Genomic DNA, 9,226 nt, shown 5'->3' with positions numbered 1-9,226 from the left:
CCCTATATGGGTGGGCCTCGCCCAAACTGTTGAGAGCTTAAATAGAACAAAAAGGTGAAGGAAGGGAAAAGTTGCACTCTCTTCCTCTCTCTCTGCCTTATTATTTTTGAGATGAGGCATTGGTCTCCTGCACTGAGATGAGAACTTATGCCATTGGCTGTCTTGGGTCCCAGGCACAGGGACTGGAACTATACCGTTGGCTCTCAGGGTCTCCAGTTTGCAGAATCATGGGAGATCATGGGACTTCTCAGCATAATCACATGAGCCAATGCCTTATATCTATATCTATCTACTGTTGTTTATGTTTTTCTGGAGAACCTTAGCTAATGTAGCAAACAGAGTTTCACCTCAGCCCTGAATCTTGCTTTCCATCCCAAAGCTTCTCTGATACCCATGTGGGTGTGCAAAAGCACTCGGCATCAGCATTCAGGCATGTGCAGCCCAGAAATTCAGGGATGATAAGGTCTGTGGAGCTACCTTCGAGGATAAATGTTTCTTTCCCTCTTTCACCCCCTGGGTGGACAGTTCTGAGACACTCTCCTTAAGACCCAGAACATCCCGTGGAATGGAGCACCAGTCACTACATCAATGGCCAGCTGGATAAATTTCTGTCTTTTTTCACTCCCCCTATCCCTTATTCCTGCTTCTTTGGATCGCTCACCAAATGCACTACCTCCATGTAAGTCTTGAGCCTTTAGACTGTACTCTTATTCATGAGCACACGGCTAATGACAAACAGCTAAAGAAAGCTTCTCAGTGAAGGATAAGGACCAAAACCAGCAGGAAAAAAAAAAAAAAGTAACTTGAAGGAAAAACAGACCATGCAGGGAAAAGACATCAAAAAATAAATTTAGAAAATTATCATTAGTATTTTCAAAAGGAAAAAAAATAATATTGCATTCATGAAAATAGGAAAGGATGCCATATAAAGAAATTATTCACGGGTGGCCAGGTGGCTCGGTCAGTTAAGTGTCCGACTCTTGATTTCAGCTCAGGCCATAATCACTCAGTCACAAGATGAAGCCCCAGGCCGGGTTCTGCACTGGGCATCAAGTCTGCTTGAGATTTTCTCTCTTCCTCTCCCTCTGCCCCTCCCCACCATCTCACTCTCTCAAAAAAAAAAAAAAAAAAAATCAAAGAAACAAAAAGAATTCTCGGAAATAAAAAATGGTATGTCAGAAACAGCAAACTCAATAGAAAGAATGATAAGATTGGAGAAAATTCACAGAAAGTAAAACAAAAAGGTAGAGATGGAAATAGGAGAGAAAATTAGAGGCCAAGTCATGTAGGTTCAACATCTGAATAATAGAAACTCCAGAAAAAGAAAAAGAAAAAAGATAATGAACCCAAAGAATCATCAATTAAATAATTCAAGAAAATTTCCTACAAGTGAAGGATACAAGTTCCAGACAGAAAATGTTTATCAAGAAAAAGACCAACAGATGAATGCAAACACACACCAAGGCCCATCATTGTGAAATTGTAAAATACAGGGGATGAAGAAAAGATTCTACCAGCTTCAAGAGAAAAAAAAAGTCACATACAAAGGACCAGAAATCTAACAGTTTTGGAGTTCTTTTTTTTTTTTTTAATATTTTATTTATTTTTGGGAGGTGGGGGATCTGAAGTAGGCTCTGTGCTGACAGCAGCAAGCTGGATGTGGGGCTTGAACTCGGGAACTGTGAGGTCATGACCTGAGCCAAAGTCAGACACTTAATGGACTGAGCCACCTAGGTGCCCCTGGAGTTCTCAACAGCATCACTGGAATCAAGAAGATATTCAAGTAACATCTTCAAACTGCTAAGGGAGGGTACCTGACTGTGTGGCTCAGTCAGTTAAGCATCCAACTTTGGCTCAGGTCATGATCTCCCGGTTGTGAGTTTGAACCCTACGTGTTGGTGTCTGTGCTGACAGCTCAGAGCCTGGAGCCTGCTTCAGATTCTGTGTCTCCCTCTCTCTCTGCCCCTCCTCCATTCATGCGTTTTCTCTCTCTCTCTCTCTCTCTCTCTCTCTCTCTCTCAAAAATAAACAAACATTTAAAAAATGCTAAGGGGAAATGATTTTCAACTTAAAATTCTTTACCTATCCAAATCATTTAGTAACTATGAGAATAGAATTAAGGTGATTTTCATGTAAAATCTCAACAAATTTTACCTGCCAGGCATGCTTTTTCAAGGAGCTGCTAGAGAATGGAGTCCACAGGGCACTAAACCAAGAAAGAGGAAGCAATAGGATCAAGGACAGAGGAGATCCATTGCAGAAAGCAAGCAAACAGTCCCCAGGTGGATGGTACAGAGAGATTCCAGGATGTCAACTGTGCTCCAGATGGCCACCAGTCAGAGCTGGAACAGTATAACCCAAGAGACAGACATGTTGAGGATGGCTTCATCCACGGGCTCCCACCCATCCTTCCTTCCTTTTCACTGAGGACTAAATCCACAGGTGCACCTGACCCAGATTCTACTGTTCCTCGACCTGTCTTGGACCATGTATCGAGAAAAGTGTTTCTCCCCCTCATAAGCCTTGCCACCTAGATCACCGGAGGACTCATGTCTTCCCCCACAGAAGCGATCTGCTTTGACATACTTCTAGGCTATGGCGAGCTTAGAAGCAGATAAAAACAAGAGTGGCACACTCCCCCGACCACATAACAGCCACACGTCTAACACCTGCTTCCTACTATTGCCCTACCCGTGCCCTAACTGTGCTGCACTCTGTTTTCCCCAGGATTCACTCATGACATTGCCTAGGAGAAGTTCTGGTAAATTCCCAGAGAAGCTGAATTCAGACTCTAACCTAGGGATCATTCCCTTTGTCTTGGAGGCACCTTCATGTGACGCTGGCGTTATTATTACAGCAAGGTGTGTGCTTGCTACTCGGCTTTTCAAAACTAAATCATAACTATTCAGGGAGACCTGTGTGGCTGATTTTTTTTTTCAACTATAAATAAAAGCAAGAGAACAACTAACCCTAACTCAAAACTCAGGGGAATGGGTAACCTCTGGTGGGGGAGGGGCACAGTCACGAAGGGGAACCCAGGAGGCTGCAAGTGTACTGTTAACAGTTTATTTCTTAAGCTGGGCTGTGGGGACAGGGTGTGCCTTTGGGTATTATTATTTACCTGTAGGTAATATACTCTTTATATACTCTTCAGTATGTAAGAACATTCCAGATGGTAATTTTATTTATTTATTTATTTATTTATTTATTTATTTAAATTCAAGTTAGTTAACATAGAGTGTAGTATGTAGGTTTCAGGAGTAGAATTTAGTGATTCATCACTTACATACAACAACCAGGACTCATCCCAACAAGCCCTCCTTAATGCCAGTCGCCCATTTAGCCCATCCCCCCACCCACCTCCCCTCCAGCAACTCTCAGTTTGTTCTCTGTATTTAAGTCTGTCATGGTTTGCCTCCTTCTCTGCTTGTAGCTTATTTTTCCTTCCCTTCCCCTGCGTTCGTCTGTTGTGTTTCTTAAACCCTCATATGATAATTTTGTTATAATTCAATTATGTTAGTGATAATTTTTAAAATAATGATCCAACCAGGAGAGAAAAGCCACTGAAAAAGACCTAAGGCAAGAAGAAACTTGTTTTATACTGAAATCGATAGTGTTTGAGGAAGGCTAGCCTTGTGAGATGGGTGAGCTAGGAATTATTGCAAGTGTCAAAACCCCTGATTTTGCCCAAGCTTTCTGTCCAACGTCTTCTGCCACCATCACATTTGCCCAAATCAGTTGGCTATAGACTGTGAAGGAGAGAAGTCACAGGAATGGGTTGGGGACCAAGGAGGAGAGAACATCATAAGAAATAAAGGACTCAGCCTATTTGTAGGAAGTTTTCATGGTAGTTCTCACCAAGTGAAAGATCATCCCAAGGTCTCATCCCATCCCCAGAGACTCGTCATTAAAAAACACAAAACGGGTATTAATCATCAGTTTTTCTATTACAAAAGATAGAAACCCCACTGTTATCTATAGTATGTTAAAAAATCACCACAAGACTTTGTGGCTGAAACAATAACGTACACGTATTATCTCACACGGTTTCTGTAGGTCAGTAATCAGAGCAGCCTAGCTTTGTGATTCTGTCTCCGGGTCTCCCGTGAGGTTGTAGTCATGATGTCAGCTGAAGGCTTGACCGGAGCTGGTGGATCCTCTTCCGAGATGGTTCACTCACAAAGCTGTTTGCAGGAGGCCTCAGTTCCTTGCCAGATGGATCTCACATAGGGCTGTCTGAGTGTCTTCACAATAGGGTAGCTAGCTTCCCTCAGAGTGAGTCATTCAAGAGAGAGCACAGGTAGAAGGCAGCACTTGTAATGTCTGTTATGATCTAGCCTCGGATGCCACACATCCTGATTACACAGATCAGCCGTGTTCCGTATGACGGGGACCAGAGGAGAGCTGGAATACCAGACTGGGGGAGTATCACTGGGGCCATCTTGAAGGCTGGCTACCACACCAGCTTGACTTCATAAACATTAAAAAGTCTTGAATTTCTTTCAAAATACTAAGAAAATGAAAAGACATGCAACAGATGGGGACAAAATATTTGCCAATATATATGCAATAAGTCTTTTATTCAGACTAAAGAACTCTCAATATTCAGTAATCACAAACAAATATTTGTAAATGGGCAAAATATTTGTTTTTTTAATATTTATTCATTTTTGAGAGAGAGAGAGAGACAGTGTAAGCAGGGAAGTGGCAGAGAGAGGGGGAGACACAGAATCTGAAGCAGGCTCCAGGCTCCAAGCTGTCAGCACAGAGCCTGAGGTGGGGCTCAAACCTATGAACTGTGAGATCATGACCTGAGTCAAAGTCCAACACTTAACCAACTGAGCCACCCAGGCACCCTGGGCAAAATATTTGAAGAGACCATTCACCAAGGAGGATATACAGATGGTTTAATAAGCAATTGAAAAGATCTGGGGCCCCTGGGTGGCTCAGTCACCTGAGTGTCTGACTTCAGCGTAAGTCATGATCTCCCAATTCATGAAAATTCAGATCTTCTGTCCCCCTCTGTCTCTGCCCCTCCCCCACTCTCTTCCCTCTCTCTCTCTCTCTCTCTCTCTCTCTCTCTCTCTGTCTCTCTCTGTCTCTCTCTCAAAAATAAATAAACATTTAAAAACAACACATGAAAAGATCTTCAGTATCCTTAGTTATTAAGGAAATCCTAATTAAAACCAAAATGAGATGGGGCGCCTGGGTGGCTCAGTCAGTTAAGCGTCCAACTTTGGCTCAGGCCACGATCTCACTGTTCGTGGGTTCGAGCCCCACATTGGGCTCTGTGCTGACAGCTCAGAGCCTGGAGCCTGCTTCAGATTCTGTGTCTCCTTCTCTGTCTGCCCTTCCCCTGCTCACTCTCTCTCTCTCTCTCTCAAAAAAAAAACAAAAAAAAAACAATAATTAATTTTTAAAAATTTTTAAAAATGAGATACTACTATGCACGTAGTAGAAAGCTGAGAAGTCCTGTCAGGGGGTGAGGATGTGGGGCAAGTGGAACTCTCCTTCCCATTTTGTTGGCGAAAATGCAAAATGGTACCAGCACTTCAAAAAAGGTTTCTTTTACAGTTAAACATACTTAGCATATGACCCCTACTCTTATTTGCCCAAATGGTGTATCTGTGAAATGAAATACTACTCAACGACTTTTAATGAATGAACTACTGATACATGCAACATGGATGAATCTCAAACCTAAGTTAGTTTGACTGGGGCGCCTGACTGGCTCAGTGGGTAGAGCACGCGACTCTTGATCTTGGGATTGTGGGTTCAACCTCCACATCGAGGGCAGAGATTACTTAAAAATAAAATCTCTAAAATAATAATAACTTTGCTTGAGTAAAAGAAGCCTGACACAAAAGTACATACTATATAATTCCATTTATATAAACCTTGAGAAAATTCAAACCAATAGCAAGCAGATCAGTGCTTTGGTGGCCTGGGGATGGGAGACAAGGTGGGAAAAGGTAGGAGGCAGGGATTTCAAAGGATATGAGAAAACTTCCAAAGGTAGTGAATAGGTTCATTATCTTTATTATGCTGATTGTTTCACAGAAGGAAATGCGTGTCGAAACTTACCAAATTGTACACTTTCTTTTTTTTATTTTTTATTTTTTTTTATTTTTTTTTTAATTTTTTTTTTAACATTTATTTATTTTTGAGACAGAGAGAGACAGAGCATGAACGGGGGAGGGTCAGAGAGAGGGAGACACAGAATCGGAAACAGGCTTCAGGCTCCGAGCCATCAGCACAGAGCCTGACGCGGGGGTCGAACTCACAGACCGCGAGATCGTGACCTGAGCCGAAGTCGGACGCTCAACCGACTGAGCCACCCAGGCGCCCCCCAAATTGTACACTTTCAACATGTGCAAGCTACCATGTGTCAGCTATACCTTAACAAGGCCACTTCTTTAAATGGCAGAAGAGTTTGCCTGTTTGCTTATTTTTGATGGAGCATCCTGTGAAGATTTTAATCTTAAAACGTTTGTTCTTATTTTATTCCTTTTTTTTTCCTGGCACACATGTTCTAGTCTTTGATTTTTTTAATTTTTAGGTTTTTTAATGTTTATTCATTTTTGAGAGAGAGAGACTGAGAGAGACAGAGAGAGAGCAAGAGAACATGCATGGGGGAGGGGCAGAGAGAGAGAGAGAGAGAGAGAGAGAGAGAGAGAGGGACAGAGGATCCAAAACAGGCTCTGCCTTGACAGCAGCAAGCCAGATGCGGAGTTCGAACTCACCCGCCAAGCAGTGAGATCATGACCTGAGCTGAAGTCGGATGCTCAACCGACTGAGCCACCCAGGTGCCCCTAAGTTTTTTTAACAGTTAACACCTGGTTCAAAATTCAAAGAGTACAAAAGGGTACACAATGAAAACTCCGCATCTCTGTTCCCATTTACCCAGTACCCCTCTGGGAAAGCAGTTTATGTAACTATTTTCCTAACTCCTTCTAAAGACATCCCAGATTTTAGTGTCCTTCCAAAGATATTCCACATTTTATTGTAAGGAACACACCACTAAAATGAATTAGACTAACACAGTTGGCCTGAAGCTCTTGGCCTTAAGGCCATCTTCTTAGAAACCTCCACACCATGAGAGCCAATGTGCAGCCTAAAGTGAAAAAGAAGAGAGACGAAGCAGAGGTCCAAGTAAGCCACTAGCTTGTGCACCCGTGGAAACTCCAGGAGCAGAAACAAAGAAAGCCATAGGTTAGGGACGCTGATGCCAATTGTTGGACTCCATGCCTACTGTCTAGAACCTGTCTAATGGATCTAGAACATCCATTGCCATCTGATCACAGTAACCATCTTTGAGAGACTCTCCTTGTTCATACCTAAACAGTCCTTTTTGGTCCTTTGCCTTGGACCTGAGAACATCCTGTTCTCAGTTGTGGCTGAATGTTACATGTGCACAATAAGCCAATCTCTTCTCCCTTAGCCGAAGGCACAAACAAACAAAAAGGTTGCAGGATCAAGGGCATGTTCACGTCACACAGACCAGTACAGTCCTCGGGAAGCCATGCCACCAGGAAACCCCTTCCATAAAACTATGACCCACAGTCTCAAACGTTTCTCGGCCTTTCCCCTGCACCTCACACTGACCACTCACCTCCTATAGTTCTTGGGGCCTGGCCCTTTCTGACTTTGCACACTCTTTGCTTTCTGCTGACTGCTCTACCATTTCTTCTCAATCACCTTCCCGGTTGCCTTCCTGCTCTCCCCTGGCTCTTCTCATGAAGACAGCCCCCAGGAGCTGGTCTTGATCAGTTCCCTGGAACATCTCATCCATTTACAGCTGTCCTGTGAGAGAGGAGACCACTTTCAGGTCTAAGATTGGTGTTCTGCCAGCTTGATACAGCTGCTATTCAGCAGGACTGATGGTATCACTCTCACGTGATCCTGTCTGGCACCTGATGGCCCCTTACCTTTGCACAGCCCTCCCCATAGACCTCAAATATGCACTGCTCACATTTCCAACTAGGTACCCATCCTACAGAATCAGTTCATGCCAAACCGTTCTGTTTTCTCTCTTCCAAAGTGATTGCTTTTCCTCCTTGGAATTTCTATGAGTTAATGGCTACGCTATTCAGTATTCAGGTAGCCCTTATCATAAGTTAATATTTGTCTATTTGGGTATACGGCTCATATCTCCCTAAGTAGACTCCACGTGGCTTTACCGGAGGTAGAGACCTTGACTTAGACTTTATTTTGTTTACCACTGCACAACTGTAGATGCTCAAATAACAGCTGATTGAAGATTTGCTACAATAAAATTACCCAACAGGTCATCAAAATACCCACCAACCATAAATCAAATTCCATTTAATAGATTTGGAGAACTTGATATCGGATGGGCTTCATCGTGATTTAGCCAAAGTAAATCATCACAACTTAATGTACTTTTAATGTAAATATAGGTTTCCACTTATCAGAGCTCCTTAAAAGTAGGACACACCCTGTGTGTGGGTAGTGAAAAATAGATCTTGCCCCCAGCTCTCTGATACAATCGCTGGAATTGCTGTCATATTATGCAATAGTCCATGACTGGCCAACCAGAAATATCTCCATCCTGAGCACTCCTTTGGACTTTATTTAGGCTCTTTTAATTTCCAGTGTGTAGGAGAGTGATTCCTTTACCTGTGTTTTCTCCTTGCTAGGTATAGGCACTAGGCAGACAGAGTGGATAGAGGCAACATAGCAGCAAGCAAAGCACAGGGGCCATGGCACCATGAACTTTGGGATCCAACCTGAACTTAGCCATTCTCTGGTCATCTGACCCCAGCCCAGTTCTGAACTTCCTCTACAATTAAAAAAAAAAAAAAATCATGACTCCATAGAGAATCCTGCATCACTCAGTCTGTCTGCACACCCTTGGCAACCCTCACAAATACACCGGACAAGGAGGAGACGGCCCCAGGTGTCTGGGAACCTGAAGCTAATAGGAAACAACCATTCCCGTTGCCCAAAAATGCAGGGTTGTGAAATAAGCAAGCAGCTGGCCTTCATTTAAAATTTTGATATTTTGTTCAGCAGGGATATTTGAATATTAATTTTAAACTTTTTTTTTTTTAATTTTTTTTAACGTTTATTTATTTTTGAGACAGGGAGAGACAGAGCATGAACGGGGGAGGGTCAGAGAGAGAGGGAGACACAGAATCTGAAACAGGCTCCAGGCTCTGAGCTGTCAGCACAGAGCCTGACGCGGGGCTCGAACTCACAGAGT

Source organism: Panthera tigris, chromosome B3, assembly GCF_018350195.1.
Source record: "Panthera tigris isolate Pti1 chromosome B3, P.tigris_Pti1_mat1.1, whole genome shotgun sequence".
In the NCBI taxonomy this organism is placed as follows: Eukaryota; Metazoa; Chordata; class Mammalia; order Carnivora; family Felidae; genus Panthera; species Panthera tigris.
Note: the sequence above shows the minus strand (reverse complement) of the source record.